This window comes from Colias croceus, chromosome 27, assembly GCF_905220415.1.
Source record: "Colias croceus chromosome 27, ilColCroc2.1".
Taxonomy (NCBI): Eukaryota; Metazoa; Arthropoda; class Insecta; order Lepidoptera; family Pieridae; genus Colias; species Colias croceus.
The window spans coordinates 7148863-7166965 of record NC_059563.1 but is presented as its reverse complement, the minus strand read 5'-3'; positions in this window follow the sequence as shown (position 1 = coordinate 7166965).

Here is an 18103-nt window from a genome sequence, read left to right as displayed (position 1 = left end):
TTTGCGCAATTTGCATGGTTTCGAAGCAAATCACACGGTTTCCTTGTATTCTCGATATCTTGCGCTTTATAATCTGAAAAACAATTTAAATTTGAAATCGATCAACGTGCAAATTAGCAAAAGCAGATTTAAAATTCAATTTCAATTATTGTGATGCGAAATAAATTGCAGCGTGTGTTATACGATCGGACATTTTAATTTTTTGTTACAAAAGTACGCTTTAGGAATAATGGAAATATGACAAATAATAAATACTGTTGTAACATAACCAAGTTGTAACAGTGTGCGTATGATTTTTACGTTGTTTATAAACTGTTTAAAAATTATTGTTTATTCAATATATTATGATAAAATTTATTTAGTCATCTATCACTAAGATGCATCATTTATGATCGTTTGCACCGTCACCTAATAATTATTCTTGTAGTTTGTTATTGGTACGCGGGGGGGGCTGGTGACTTGTACTCCAGGTTCCTCGAAACCTTTTTCAGGCACCAGTCTCTCACAACACTAGTTGATAAGCTCTCTCACTATGTATTTGCAAGCAATGTATCTATTTACCTAATGTTGTGATGAGACAAATAAAGTTATATTTTATTTTTTATATTTTTTTATAAAACCTCAGTCTTATGAAATACTAGCTGCTCCGCGCGGTTTCACCCCCGTGGCTCCCCTCCTGTTACCCGTAGCGTGATGAAATATAGCCTATAACCTTCCTCGATAAATGGGCTATCTAACACCGAAAGAATTTTTCAAATCAGACCAGTAGTTCCCGAGATTAGTGTGTTCAAACAAACAAACAAACAAACAAACAAACAAACTCTTCAGCTTTATAATATTAGTATAGATTACTGTCACAATTAGGTGCATTCTTCTATAAATTATTAAGATCTGTAAATTTAACTGCATAATATTTGGTCCTCAGTATAAAACAAAAGAAGAGACATACCAACGTAATTATGTTTAACGAGATACCACCGTGTACGAAACAGATTATCTATCTCGGTAGCGGATCCTTATGTACAGTACTATTAATATAAATTGAATCCAAAAGCAATACAGTTAGAATGGCGGATATATCGAGGCGGTGGTGTGGTGTAAGCTCAACACAGGAACGCTTTTACAGCTGCAATGCCTCACTGTCAGTGCCCTAAGCTCGCGCATCGTATATACAATTATTGGAACTAATTATATTATTGGATTACAATTTAGGCTACTCTTATTACATTTTTAATGTCATAGAGCGACGTTGTTTTAAATTCAAGTCGAATAGGATTTTTTGCAGTTTTCATTTGGCTACTTCCTTATATACCTATAGTTGAAAAATAATGTAAAAATTATGACAATCGTATTTAAAGAGTTATTAGTAACTAGGTTTCCGCCCGCGGCTTCGCCCGCGCAGTCAAAGAAAAACCCGCATAGTTCCCGTTCCCGTGGGATTTCCGGGATTGCGTCATTTTCCCGGGATAAAAAGTAGCCTATGTCCTTTCCCGGGTATCAAAATATATGTATACCAAATTTCATGAAAATTGGTTCAGTAGTTTAGGCGTGATTGAGTAACAGACAGACAGACAGAGTTACTTTCGCATTTATAATATGGATATATCATTTTCCGATATTTATCATCGATGTGCATGAACACGTGGTCTAAGAAAACGATACAAGTACATTTTTCAACGATCGAAATAATCAGCTAACGAACGACAGTTTTTCATATTGTTTCAGTCTCCAAACACACCGGAAACCAACATGATTATGGTTTTATGATTGTACTAGCTTTCCGGCTGCAGCTTCGCCCGCGTAGTCAAAGGAAAACCCGCATAGTTAAAAACTATCCTATGTGTTTAACAAAGTTACGCTCTATGTGTGTATGTGTGTATTACGCCAAATTTCATGAAAATCGGTTAAGCAGTTTTTGTGTGAAGGAGTAACAAACAAACATACAAACTTTCGCATTTTTAATATTATTAGGATATCAATTTATATAATTTTATTTATTACTTTTCTGTTGGCGTTGTATCTGTAACATATTCCTTTAATTGTAAGTTGTACTTAAGTACAGTGCACTTACTTAGAAATAGTTATTAGAAGACTGTGTAAGAAATACGCCTATTATGAATTACTAATACATAAAAATACATTGTAAATTTTAACAGTGTATCCATACGTTATTCTGTAAATATACATGCCACTTCAGCAGGGCGAATTGTATGTGTTAAATGAGCTAAATAAGTTAAATTTGTTGGATAAGCGACAATGTAGCGCGCACGGCGTGCACTATGGGGAGTCCCCTGCGGCCTGTTCTCTCTCTACATAAACGTTGCATTGATAATGTCTAGACGGGTGTAGCATTTTTAGTGATATTATAATTGAATGTTGTAAAAACATATGAACATTGCTTACATAGAGTTTTCATAAGCATAAATAAAACTTACTACTTTAAGGTTCGATGTAGAATTTATTTACAAAGAATTTATAATTCAAAAGCTAAATGCTTTTGAATTATAAATTCTTTCAAACACAACATAAATGTTTTACAAATTTTCACTTCCTACAAATTTATTGCATTGTACAACAAAAAATAAATAAAACAAAAGCTCTAAATTTAGCCAAACAAATAAATAATCGAGAGCATTAATTCAATCGTGTTCAATGGTGTTTGAATTGTGTACAAAAGTCAAATATTCTGTATCGCGTTCGAGCTATGTTCAACCGAATATTGGTAAATAAACGTCGGATTAGAAATTTCAATTACGAAATACCTATTCCCAGACATAATTCGTTGAATGCGCGCGAGTGAAAATGTTTTAATCATCTAAACTGTCAGTCCCGCTGCTAATTCCGATGGAATGTATCTGGTTAATGATTTGAGTGCACCTCCCGATACCCCACTCGGCGATAGATAGGGCTGCTACACAAGCGTTTTAGAGACACACTTTAAACCAGTGTGAAATAAGTAATTATTCAATATTGGTGAGAGGTAGAGTAGTTTTCGCAACATCTTACTATAATGTTAAATAAAATAGAGTTGATTGGAAAGCTGTTTCTGGAGACAATAGGATAAATCAGTATTAACACGATAGTAGTTAGAAAAGAAAAGAATATACAAATCTCGATAAATTTTAAGAGAGATATTTGAAATCTTGCCGAATTACTTACATCAACAAAAATATTGTTGGTAAGTGTTGTTATAAAACACAATGTAATATATCCTTAATATATCGTATACGTAATAGTTCATTGTATTTTTTTTGCTTGTTGTAACACTTACTAAATATTCAATTAGTGTGTTTTGAATTTATGCTAAGAATGATAAAGCATAACGATGACCCTAGGTTTCTACGTTAAATATTCTAAACCTCTACAAATATTTCGAACCGCAATACAAAATGTATTTTCACTCATCACCAGCTGTCAACCGAAAATAGGCAAACGTCAAGTTACTACTTTTCCACGTCGGCAGCCCTACACAAAAATAGTATTCCATATTAATGAAAGTTGACAACCCTGGCGGCGGGGGGGCCTCGGAGACCCGGCGGCAGAATCAGTCATTGTTATAGCAGATGTTTTAGAGACAGTAATTTGCTAGATTGTCCTTTTTCTGAGATTTAAACTTTCGATTAAAGAAGTGTTTTTAATTAGCTGAGTGCTGCTTAGTGCTTCGTACTGGTGTCTGGTGGTCATGTTCACGCATTGAAGATATTGTTAGCTTCCAGGGACCCTTTGCGCAATCGGTGGAAACAGAACTTTCATGGGATTTTCTTCTTGTTTTTTTTTTTAGTTTGTCTATTTCTTAAGATAAGCGGATTTGTTGAGTAAACTCTTTTTTTTCTAGCTCGTTCAAGTGTAGTGCCGCGACTTTGAATAAAGATGTATTACATTGAACACATACACCACACACACACACACACACACACACACACACACACACACACACACAAATATTTATATGACGGAGCAAAGTGTAGAATGTGGATCTATTTTCAAGCTGTGGGCGTTGCGTTGGGTAATCGAGCAAAGAAACACCTCAAACTAATCATTTCTTTATTTACCACCGATTCGGAAAGCAGTATCTACAGAGAAGAACCGGCAAGAAACTCCATAGTTGCTCTTTTTAATCATGTCAGTTTTACAATACAGTCATTTTAATACAATCACTTTAAATACAATCACTTTTAATAACCATTACGTTACACATTTAAATTAAACACTAGCAAAGAAAAGGTTAACAGTTCGTAGTAGTGGAAGGTCCGAACTCTTCTACGTTCGAATGTGAAGTGCCGTCCCGAGGGCGAGCCTTCACCGGCTCGACCCGGTACAAGCATGAAGTAAACCGCCAACTTCACTGTGCTGCCACCTCCCGGAACTCGTGCTTCGAGTCGTTTTTCATCCGCGCTATTGACCGTCTCCGACACGGCCATCCTGCGCTGAACACGTCCTCGTGTTTGCGTGTGCTGTAACATAGAAAACATCTCGCACAGTACATGCTCTTCGGCCAATCCTGACAATTTTTACAATTAAACTCTGATATTTAATTTTTAGGCTTTTAAACCACAAAAACAAAAAAAAACTAAACCCTTAAGATCACTAAGTTGTCCGTACGTCTATCAGTCTATTTATCAAAACCTTTGAAGTTCATATCGCATACCATCGTCCCGTTAAGCTTTGAAAAGAAGTAAAAATAACAGTCGATCAAAAGATAGCCGTTTTCGACATTCGCAGGGGACACAAGGAATCAATACCTTCAGGATATTTCTTGTGAACACAGAATCATGAAATTTGTACAAGAAACGTCCTATAGCAAAGAATCTCATAACAAAATTTAAGTTCATATGAAAACAGGTTTTTTTTCAATTTGAATATCCTAAAATAATTCAACCCTTTGAAATAAACCATTTTGATTAAAATAATGAAACATTGAATTCTGATCATTTCAATTAAATTTATGAACTAACTACTAAAAGAAAATAACGCTTAAGCAACCAAATACCACTTTCACTGCTATTGTCATCGGCAGATCATTATTAAAGTATTACAAAAAAAAACTAGAGCATGAATCTTATACGAGGCCTTTGGCTTTTCACTAAGCCCATCAACACACACGCATTCCACCGAATGCCAACTCTGGCTTTTCACTAAGCCCAACAACACACACGCATTCCACCGAATGCCAACTCTGGCTTTTCACTAAGCCCAACAACAACACACGCATTCCTCCGAATGCAAACTCTGGCTTTTCACTAAGCCCCACAACAAACCTCATGTTTGTTCCACACGCATTCCTCCGAATGCCGAGTCCCACGGACTCCCATATTCCAATGGTCTCTACAAGACCCAACCTCCGCCAGCGTCACCCGCGCACCGCGCATCCACGGTTTACTATAAGCAGCTATCTGTACTCCTAATAGCAGACGCCGGCTTCAACGGACTACGGTAAAACCGCGCATCCACGGTTTACTATAAGCAGCCATAACCCTTTATAGCAGACACCGACTTCAACGGACTACGGCTACGAAATGACTACTGGCACACTCTGACCAATCGAACTAAGATTCACCGCTATCACTCAACTCAAACTCAAGTTTCAAACATTATTCAACTTCAAGTGGTACTTGGCCCTCAGGCATCCTCAATATATTAACAAAGTGAAGTTACCCGAACATTGTATAAACAACATCTGTCTTTTCAAAGTGATTATTGGTGTTCATAGGATTCAATAGCAATCAGTTATCAGTTAAAAAAAAGTGAAATCTTATCTGAACCAATATGTGACTGAATGTGCGACTGAATGTGTGACTGAATGTGTGACTGAATGTGTGACTGAATGTGTGACTGAATGTGTGACTGAATGTGTGACTGAATGTGTGAATGAACGTGTGACTGAGTGTTACTGAATATTACTGAATATTACTCATCCAACAGAATATTAAAACTCAAGTTATCTCCTATACAGCCATACCGACAATCGTGCGTCCCCGTACGCCATTTCTCACACTACATTACTACGGTAATTCATCTCGGGATACCAAAATAACTACCATCCTGCCTCGGCCCACACTGACCTTACAGGTTTACCATACTGCCCCGGTCCTCCTGACCGGTCAGAACACACATCTACTATCCTGGACCTCATGCCAGATAGAACACCACCATCCTTCGATGAACTACATTACAATCACAATATTATTTCACGCAACACCATTTACTTCACAACGTAGGGGACAACACAACCATCAGTATGCTACAACTATACTCCACTACAACTCTACTGAACTATTAAAAGTTAACAGCGGTTTTATTTTGTTGTTATGACCATTGACAAACAAACGTAACAACAGCACAAAAATAACATCTTAGAAAGTTTAAAAACGAATAATTCGTAACTGAACCGCAGAAAACACTCAAAAAGTGGTGAAAGCTTATCCTCAACTGAATATTTACCAACTTGAATTTAATGTAATCATGCGATAACATATCTGCCTACAAAAAAAAAATCGCGAGAAACCCTTCAAAAAAATTTTTTTTTATCGGCAAATTTCCATATGGCTAAATTCCTTAACGGTATGTTTACTTATGAAAACTCAACTTTTAATAAGTGTAGGCTTAAACTCATCTGTGAATCTAATATCGAACGGCAAAAGGGCTGAGCTAAATTTTAGTTTCAACGTAATAAGAATGTACTGCTCAACAACTACAGCTGTACAACTACCTAATTGATATCAACTGCAGCTAGTTTTTTATAATAAACAGTCTTAATATCTTAACATTTATCTAAGGCCAGCTGTTTATTTGAACACGCTAATTATCTGTGACATTGTATTATGAACTGCCTAAATAATGACCTAATAAATTCTCCAAGTAAAAATTCAAAACTAAATGCCCCGATTTACCTTTTATTCGATCAAACTAAATCTGTAACATTTCATAAAACTGCATATTGTAAAAAAAAACTGCATACTGTGAATTGTTCACAACTTTATTATTATTATTTTTTTTTGAAAGAAATGACCTCAAATATCACCTTAAATAAAACCTACGAAAAGTTTTATTAAACCTCTAAGCACTAGTTAACGCATTGCTTTTCGTTTTTTTTTAATCGAATAGCTATAAGGCTGTCTTTGTGTAGTTATTAATTGCTATTTGTCAAAGGTATAGCCTAAATAAAAACTAACGCAGGTAGTTCAAGAAATTAATGCGGGTAGTCAGGAAACTAACGCGGGTAGTTAAGAAACTAATTTAAAAGTAATTCGCACACTGTTTTTGTTCTGGTACACGGACAAGTGAATGTTTATTATTTACGTTCGATTGAAGAATCTGGATGCAGTGTATAAATTAATGTGCTTTCTTTCTTTAGTGGTAGCTCACAAAATAACAAACATTAAAGCAATTCGTTACTTAATTTATCTTGAAGGCAGTGCTTACGCCGTAAAGTATTTTTAAAATAACGTGAATTACCTACTAAAGTAAACCCGTCCCTGAATAAGTGAAATAGGTACTGATAATTTATCACTGCGTAACTAAGATGGGCTGAATGTAATGGAATAAGTTTAAACTAACTACAAAACCGTAAAGCAATATCGCACGACCTAATAATAACAACACTGCGTAAATAAGTAGTGTTAAATGTAATGCAATAAGATTTAACTATGCACTGTTCTTGTAGGCTACAACTTTTAACAAAATCTAATCATTACATTCGATACAGCCTGTAAATCAGCGCTGTTCCTGTGCAGAATTTTGCCGAGGCTGTGACCATTTTCCTCAATTTTAAAATAAACTTTGTAACTAATGTTTTTGGCAATAAATTTCTTTTTCTTTCGAATAAGTTACTACATTTTGAAAACCTACTTTCTCTATCTAACTGTACACTCAAAGTGGAATGTTATCTACTGACCGGTTTGGTATGAAATTGAAGGATAGTTGCATGACACGTCGACACGTCGCTCTCGTTCTGGTGATCTCAGGCTCGACGTGTTGATGGTAGTGATGGTAGCGCGACGCCCGGCGTGGTATTGCGGCGCCTGGCGTGGATGCGCAACGCCTGGCGTGGTGTCGCGGAGCCCAGATTGGTGCTGCGGCGCTCATGCACCACATGGCGCGACGCATGACGCTCGACGCTCGACGCACGAATCACGATGCTCGACGCCGGACGCTCAACGCGATGGCATGGTGCAAGACGTGATGACACGGCGCTGCTCTCGATGATACGTGGTCCGACGCGGTGTTGCGAGCGGCAGTGGATTCCGCGCAGCGCGAGGCGAAGTTGCTACCCTGCCCGCACATAACGAGCTCTCCTTTTGTCACCGGCTGCTCAGTGACACGTATGCTCGTAGATCAGTAGAATGCCTCTTCCCGTTGAAACTGGATCGAAGTGCCACGTGGTTGCGGCGCTTTGTCTTTTAATCAGCGCACGCATTAATTGTATCCAGGTTATCGCCACGTGTTTTCTCATTTGCTCGATTTGATCCCAATTCTGATGACGGAGCAAAGTGTAGAATGTGGATCTATTTTCAAGCTGTGGGCGTTGCGTTGGGTAATCGAGCAAAGAAACACCTCAAACTAATCATTTCTTTATTTACCACCGATTCGGAAAGCAGTATCTACAGAGAAGAACCGGCAAGAAACTCCATAGTTGCTCTTTTTAATCATGTCAGTTTTACAATACAGTCATTTTAATACAATCACTTTAAATACAATCACTTTTAATAACCATTACGTTACACATTTAAATTAAACACTAGCAAAGAAAAGGTTAACAGTTCGTAGTAGTGGAAGGTCCGAACTCTTCTACGTTCGAATGTGAAGTGCCGTCCCGAGGGCGAGCCTTCACCGGCTCGACCCGGTACAAGCATGAAGTAAACCGCCAACTTCACTGTGCTGCCACCTCCCGGAACTCGTGCTTCGAGTCGTTTTTCATCCGCGCTATTGACCGTCTCCGACATATACATATATCCATTTTGTATTTATTGATATTTTTTTCAATAAATAAACAATTTGTACAAAAAACTCAATTCTGTCTCGTAACTCTCACGTATACAAAGCCAAATTTAAAGAGCACAAGAAAGTACACAAATCACAATCTATTCAGTGGAAACGGTTTAGGAATTTCCGTATAAACAGAATTGGGATTAGCATTGGGGATAATAACGTTTTAACTTGAAATCTCAGAGCTCCCCAGAGAGAGTGGGGCAAAACAGAAGGCTCATATTGTGTCATATATTTCCCTTTTCAACATCACTACATGGTAAAATAATATATATGTACCTTTAAAATTACGCAAATAATTTTGATGCAGATTTTTAATAGATCGAGTGATAGTGAGAGGTCGAGTGATTCAAGAGGAAAGTTTGCATAAAGAATTTTGTGTTTGCAATGTTGGTTTGGAGCACACCACAGGTGGACCAACTGTTAACTTGATCTATTTGAGCTTATGATAATATATTATGTATATTAATTACTATTTACTAGTGCTTCTAAGAATTAATTATTATTAGTAATTTTCAGGAAAAAGTTTTTATGCGAGTAAATATTTTGAAATGAGGATAAAGGTATTTCGGAATTATATTATATAAGCTACTTTTTTCCTGTTGTTTACCACGTGACAAACTTTGGACAACGATTAATATTGATTCGATTTAATATAATTAAAATATTTAGCTCTGTATAAATTTCAGGTCTAAAACTAGATACGCGATACATAAAGCTTTAAGCGATTTTTAATATTGTTTCAATTCATTATTTTTTATCTGAAATAATTACGTGTTTAGTTTCTTCTTCTCGTAATAAACTTTCCTGGGTTTTAATGATACAATTAAAAATATGTTAGGTGTATTTTCATTACAGTCATTTATTCTGGAACCGTTCTTATTTATTCAGTATCGTGTCCAATAGCGGACAAAGCATAGTTTGTTGCTAACAGTCACTACTTGCTACATTGTGCAACTTTACAGACTTCTGCTGCTAATGTATGAATGCATGGTCCTGTATGAATTGTGTATTTTTATGAGCATTTAACGATCGCCTCTGTATTTAATTGTTACAATTTTTGCATAAATTATAATTAAATTTAAATGGCGCATGCTGCGTATATTATTCTTGATAAAATGTATGAATCGAAAATAATATATAGAGTTTGTTTGTGTGGCGACATATATCAGGTCTTTCAATAAAATATTATGATGTCCTTAAATATGTATCGGTTACGCAAGAGAAAGAAAGATTTCGTAGTCTCATAATACAGATTTCTACCACTTAATTGTTTTTAAAATCGATTAAGAGCTTTTGATGGTAGTATTTATCACAAATTTTAAATTTATTTTTTTTCATAATAATATTGTGTAGAAATTAAAGACTTTTTAACGGATTTTAAACGCGATTTAATCATTATATTATTTTCTCAGTCTCCCCGTGACCACGCTCGCTGTAAAGTGTTCGAAACGTCGGGAAAATAATATAATGATTAAATCGCGTTTAAAATCCGTTAAAAAGTCTTTAATTTCTAAATGTATAATACTCGCGTAAAATCAAACCCTAGATAATAATATTGTGTGTCAAACAAAGACGTGCTTGTTTGTACTATCAGATTGTAATCTTCTCGATATTCTGTCAGTAAAATAGTTATAAATCTTAGTTTTATTACGTACCAATAAAAACAACAAACACAACATATAAATGATAATTACGAAAACTTAATTAGGTATTCACAAACAATATTTTTCGATAAAACGTACAGAGCGAGCATTCCACTGACATGTGACAAATTCCCAGAACGAATGAATCCTTACCTATTATATGTTATTACACGAAATTATAACATTTTAAATAAATTTTATGTTACCTTTAAGTATAAGGTGCATGCGTACAAGCGTGGAGGAAAGTTATTTAGGGATATGAAATTACTGTAAAGCTGAAAGCACATGGTATAGAATATGACATAAATAATGAAAAGTGAAAAGCAGAAGGGACGAAAAAAAATGATTAAAAAAACGCTACCCTTAAAACAAAATTCTTGTATAATTTGAATGCTATCATATTTACTTGCCTATAGTTTTGCCTTCAATATATTTTCTATCCAATCTAAATATATAAATAAAATATAAATTCTAAGTTCATTCTTAATTCCTATTGAACCGTAAAATAAGCCTTCGTTGGTAATATTCGCTAAAACAATTAAAATCAAAGTTATTTTTAACTCGACAGTACTCCATCCTTTATTATAATCTATATTATAATATTATAGATCATAAAAAGTTATATAAAAGAAGTTGAATACAAAAATGATAATTAATATTCCAGTTTGTTCACCATGGAAGCGACAGTCAGAGCTTACAACCGAGTCCTCTCCATGGCCGGCGTCACTATATTTTGCAAGAAAAACTGGAATTCCAAGAAATGGCTAACATTCCAGATCCTAACTTTATTGTCCATATTTTTTGCCATCATCTCCTCTACAGCTTTCACGTTTTCTTGCTTGCCAGATTTACACCTTAGCATAGAATCTGCGGTCGTCGCTTCTACGTTCTATATAACTTTTCTTACCTTATACTTGTATTTGGGCAACAAACGCAAATTCGAAAACTTCTTAACAGAAATGGTTTTTAACGATCCAGCTTTGGAAAACCCGTTTATCAAATACGTTCTTAATTCTCGATCAAAAGGAGATAAAATGAGGGAATTGAAATCTCTTGTAATTAGTTCTCAAGAGAGGTTGTTGCGGGTTTCGAGGTTTTTATCACAAATGTACTCGTTTTGTATCGCTTTTGTTGTTACATTGTACATGTTCGCTCCGATGTACACCTCGAAGGTGAGAGAGGATAACTCTACGAGAATTTTGCGTGAGTATTTTGTTAACTAGGTTGTTAAAATGTTTAATTTACACGGAGCTTTCTTCGTTCTCTTAACAACAACTTTATACAAATATTAGTGTGGAAATAAATAATAGATAGATAACGTTTTAAAAATGTTAAATATTTCTGTTAAGAGATGCTGAATCATGAATGGACAATAATTATTAATAAAAAATAAAATAACAATAATATAATAAGTATGATTAAAATAATCACAATAAAATTTTTGGTCTACATTTTGAATAGATACTAGTTGTTGAGTTTTTGTTGTAAATAATGAATATTATTTCCCAGCCCTTGACATGTCGTTCCCGTGGAGTACAAATAATATAATAATTTATATACTAACGTTCATGTTCCAAGTACATGTCGGATATTTGTGTAGTATCGGTAAGTAATTGCTATATATTGGAAAAAAACAGTTAGTTACTGTATTATAATATTATTTAAGTTATGAAATAAAATAAACTTTTGCGTTATGTGCTAAACATAATATTTATTTCAAGAGGTAATTTAACATTCTGAGAATACAATAATGATATTTTGTTTTAGGTTTTGCGTCTTTCATTACGTTACTATTATTGTTCATATTGCAAATTCGTCGGCAATTGAATATATTATCATTTATTCTGTATAATTTCAATGAGATGATATTGGAAATAACTGGGGGTAAAGGTGATGACTGGGAGCCTGCTTGTGACTTTCTCCTGTCGCTTTGTGTTGGCCATTATCTGAAAACAAGAAGGTATAAATATGAATACTCATATAACTTCTTAAAAGTGAAAATAATGTCAATAATTAAGAACAAACAGATTTTAGTTAATTATCGATTGTTCGAAAATTCACTGCATTTCTTTCACCTTATGTGTTTTATTGCAATGAGAAAATATAAATAAAGCTAACAAACAGCTGCGAAGTAAAACGAAGCTTCTCTACATTTCAGATGTAAATACAGAACAAGTCATAACTGCGTTAAAAACAATCGACTTCAAACTTGCACTTGCAACATTTACAAATACAGACAAAAATGCTCATAAAATAAAAACTACTGGGTCTATCCGAATAAAATTTTTATGGGACCAATTCGACACCATCCCGCATCGAACAAAAAAATAATCACGTAAATCGGTTTAGAAACCTCGGAGTAATCGGTGTACATACATAAAAAAAAAAAAAAAAAAACATACCGGCCGAATTGATAACCTCCTCCTTTTTTTGAAGTCGGTTAAAAACTAACATAACAATGACCTATCAGCTAGTATTTTATTATGCATATTGGATAAATAATTAGATTTACACTAAACATTTACAACATTTACACTACTTTTCGCAGATTCGCTCGTGAACTGAATGAAGTTTACAAGCCTTATTTCCTTGGGCTAGTGCTTTCATCAATAAGTCTGGAAGGTGTGTGCTTTGTAAAGATAGCACTGCTAGTAAGTACTCAAAAAATCTCATTTTCTAATATTAATGATATAAAATTCAATAGAAGAAGCGTAAAGGAAAGAAACGGTAAGTACATTCCCATTGAGTAGTTTTACTGCAATGATACTACTTGAAGTGTTAGATACTACAATACAATAATTATATGACGTTTGTGTCTATCTAATTTTAAATCTAATAGATAATATTTTGAAAACATCTTTGTTATCTCGGAAAAATTTAGGCCAATTAAGACGAGATATTTTTCGATGAATTAGTTTAAAGTATCAAACTAGTAATAAGTATTGATTTTGATTTAATTACGCAGTAAGACAAGTCTAAAATTTCTTTTCTATTGTTTTGTTTTACAGCAAGAACTAACATTGAATTTGATGAGGTATGGTGTGCACCTGACTCTCCTCATGGTGGGAATATGCATCTTCAGCTACCAGGGACAGATGATAGATGACGCGGTAAGACCAATGTTTAATACTAGCTGTGCCCTGCGGTTTTACCCGCACTGCTCCACTCCTGTTGGTCTTAGCGTGATTATATTATACAGCTGAAGAGTTTGTTTCTTTGTTTGAACGCGCTAATCTCACGAATTACTGGTCCGATTTGAAAAATTCTTTCAGTGTTAGATTGCCCATTTATCGAGGAAGGCTATAAGGCAATATATCAATCACCACGCTAAGACCAACAGGAGCGGAGTACTGCGGGTAAAACCGCAGGGCTGTGGCTAGTATTAAATATGTATGAGGTAATAATTATGTTGTTATCCTTCTACAATTACAGTGTGCAGAATTAGAAGCAGCTGCTACAGAGAAGTGGTACATTTTCAACCGACAGCATCAGAAGAAACTGCTGATATTCCACATCGCCCTTAGCCAGAGAATGCCAGTCTATATTTATGGATCTGTAACTCTTACCTTTGAGACATTCACCTGGGTAAATTTTCGTTTAAAGCGTGTAAAAATGTATTTTTTATGTGTAAAGTCGTATGTAGAGTTTTATTTTTTTTATTAAAATAAGCTAATATTAATACTCGCTACTATAATATATTATTAATACTCGCTTCAAGCTAAATTATCATCTAAAATATCTACAAATCACATTTGTACCTATAATAATCAAAATATAAGTGTTAGCTCTACCTGCGCTACATATTACTGTCGTGCGTTTAATTAACGTGTTAGTCTTAATTATATTATTTAAAAATTGTTTTAGTGGAATATACCACGAAATGTGTAGTGACTAATACTAAAAAAAAAATTAAAACTCTAATAAAATATGCCTTTTCCATTACAGTTCGTCAAAACTGGGATGTCGTTTTTTACATTAATGATGTCTGTATTAGAGAAGTAATATAAACTCTTTGAGCTGCTAATACTAGGAGATATTTAAATTCATAAATATAATGTACTTTGGGATTTACTCATGTTATAATATATTTTGGCTTGCTAATGTTCTGAAATATACTGATTCACAAAAAATCCCACTGTGAGGACTTTTATTAAATATCCATATTTTAAAAATAGTTATCGAGTTATAGCAGGCTTTAGTGTTACGTGGTAAGTATCCATATTTCAATTTGATTTTGAATTACATCTACAGAGACTTAACAATTTTATTTAAACAGCTTCTTTTGAAAGAAAGAAAGAATGAAGCATTATTTTGATAGAATACACTTTCTATCAACTTCTTTATTGTTATTTTATATTTGTATCGTGTTTGTTAAACAAAAAATACACTAGTTAATGCTTTATACAGGGTTGCTGTAAAACACCAGCAACCTCGCAGGACAAGATAGCTAACATCATAAGTAACAACATTTGTTCTACGATTATGAGCATAACGCAATGAATTATTTTTAAATGATTTTTTAAGCTTTTATTGTACTCTCCTAACATTTGTAAGTCTGTGTACTCTCCTAACATTTGTATTTGTATTCATTATCGAAAGGACGACGTCGTTCGCTTCTTGTTTACGTAATTTGGATGGATGCGCGTAGAGTTTATAATATTCAAATGGAAAATTAAATGAATATTTATAAATTGTACGAAAATAAAATCTAACAAATTATCAAAAGTCGTAGAACAATTAATGTTGTTACTTATGGTTTTAGCTATCTTGTCCTGCGAGGTTGCTGGTGCTTTACAAGTAACACTGTATAACTAAACAATTTTAGTTTTGCAGTAAAGCTAAAAATTAATACTTTTAAGTTTTAATATAAACAAACCAAACCAAAATACCGCTATTACATACCTACTTCTAGCCCCAAAATAGTTAACATTAAAACTTCACTCGCTCGTGAATAAGAATGCATTCGGTAAACAAGGAAATTTGAGCACGAAATGAAAACATTGCAAGGAGTGGCCCGGAAAGGTTTGAAGTATTCACTTTCCGTTGCTGACAATGTATTTGATACTGTAGATTTAGTTTTATTATGTTTTAGTGGTTTATATTTCAATATTATTTAGATTTATGTTCATTGAAATTGATAAAAGATAATATACAGTACTTTGCTTTTAATGATTCCTGTTTAAACCTGTATTATTGAATCTCGGTGGTGAAATACATTTCCGTTTACTGTATAATTTTTCTGCTGATAATAATAACAAAGATGTTATAATGAAATAAGTCAATTCACAACTTATCTAGTTTTAATAGTGAGAGGCGATCCTATACCTAGAAGTTGCGTTTCACATTGCACTTACATCACTTCACATCTTTTTATTTTGTTTCACAATCCTTTTTTAATATCTAAATTCTAAAACATAATTTTGCAATATTAGACCTTCCTAGCTGAACAATAAGTTAGAAATAAAAAAAAACAAGTATCCAATACAGAGAGCGTAACATAAATCGCATTTCTGGTGCTTTCCTGAATTTAACAGAGAGAATGCATCGCCCAATGCAGTTTGGCGTTATTCGATTGGCAGTGCGGGGCCAGCGGGACTTACGGGGCGTCGGGGGACGGGGGCCTACAGGGCTACGCAGGGCTTACGAAGGTTTGGGGCCACGCGGGGCCATCGAATTGTATTCCGATGTACGCAAATATTGTACGGGGAATAAAAACTGACAAAAATAGCACTTTTTTATTCTCTTGTTTGTTGCTTTAGTTCACTTTCATATTTCTGCGTTATTTGTTCTACGGTTACGTATAGAATTGAAAGTGGTGAATCCATGTTATAAAAATAGAAATATTTCTCTATTTGCTTGTTGGATAACCTTGAAATTTATTAAATAAATTTGGTAAATATTTTCATGAAAAACAATTTCACCAAAAATAGCGTGGGCGGTGGTTCTAGGAATTTGGATTCACTCTTTTTCTATAAACTTATCTTTAAACGTATCTTTCTTATTTCATACTAATAAAAATTCATTTTATTGTACTTATAGTAATCATAACTCTTTGACATCACATCGTATACAATAACTTAATGTAGGTGCGATAAGGAACTAGCATGATATGTGTAGCCTAGTTTGCTATCTCGACCACTTTGTTCAGGGTCAGGTTACACTGCCTCTTAAATAAACGTGTGTTAATGTACATATTCTGTGCTTAAATGTATATTTTTGCTATGATTACGGATATCATAATAATAATAATAATAAAGGCGTAGGGATGTGACGACCCCATCGCCCCCGGTTGGCATATCTACAATAGATATCCCAACCGTGCAGTCAGTCACCCCGCAGGGCACCTTGTGGCGAGGTGTCGGGGAGTAGCGACCCCGCGGGAACCGAGCGCTCCCGGGGGAGGTCCCTGTCCTCACCTCTGGGCTGTCCCGGTGGCAGTTCGGAGTGAACAATGACGAGGTTCAGGATCCCCCACCTCTGGCTTGCCTTTGTTGGCCGTCCAGAGTGGAGCCGCTAGAGCTATATGCTCGGGGGTGGAAGTGTCTAATGGCGTAATAGCGGGGAAACCCGCTCCGGGCCCGCGGGCCCGCGATGGTGAAACCGGTGCCGCACCTCTCTACACCCCCAGCCGTTCAGCTGATGTTGCCCCCTTGTTGCCATTATCGGTAACCTTTTTGGGAGCCCATCGACCGAACTGGCGAGTCACCGTCTGCCATAATTTTCAATTTTTAATATTGAAAAGGCAGACGTCCATAGTCCCCATAGACCCAATATACCAGCCCATCTAACACCCCCTTCCATAACCCAGTTTTATTCATTTCCATTTTTCTGCAATAGTCCTACATTGGCCGCGGACTGCCCAGGGCTGTATCTCTATAGTGCAGTCATGGGCAGGCTGCGGCTGGTGTCCCACAACACATTAAATTCTCTAAAGGGCCTCTGCGTGTTGGACCTGTGTCCCCACGTAAGCCTTCCAAAGGACCGGGTATCATCCTTACGGCGATACCCGTGTATTATGGAGAGAGACATAATAATAATAGACGGGCATTTCTCCGCAACTCGACGTCAAGCGCCTATTTTGCGTGAGAGAGGGAGGTGGGGGAAACCAGCTAAAACTGAAACCACCCGAGCTCCTCCATGAAGCCAAGCAGCTTGTGAGGGCTGCCAAAGGCTTCGGGGAGGGACCCAGGAGACCCCAGGTGTCTTGCCCTGTACTCCGCAACCCCCTTACATTCCATGATGACGTGGGCCGCCGTTTCCTCGGTCGCCATGCAAGCTCTGCATAGCGGACTGTCTGTGATCCCTAGATTGAAGAGATGTTTGTTAAAGGGGCCGTGCCCTGTGAGGGTCCCTGTTATTACGCGTAGTTGCACTCTACGTAGGTTGAGAAGCCGACGTGCAAGTCTCGAGTCAATGTCCGGTAGGGCTTCTCTGGCTTGCTTGCAGTCAGATCTGCTTGACCATTCTGCTCT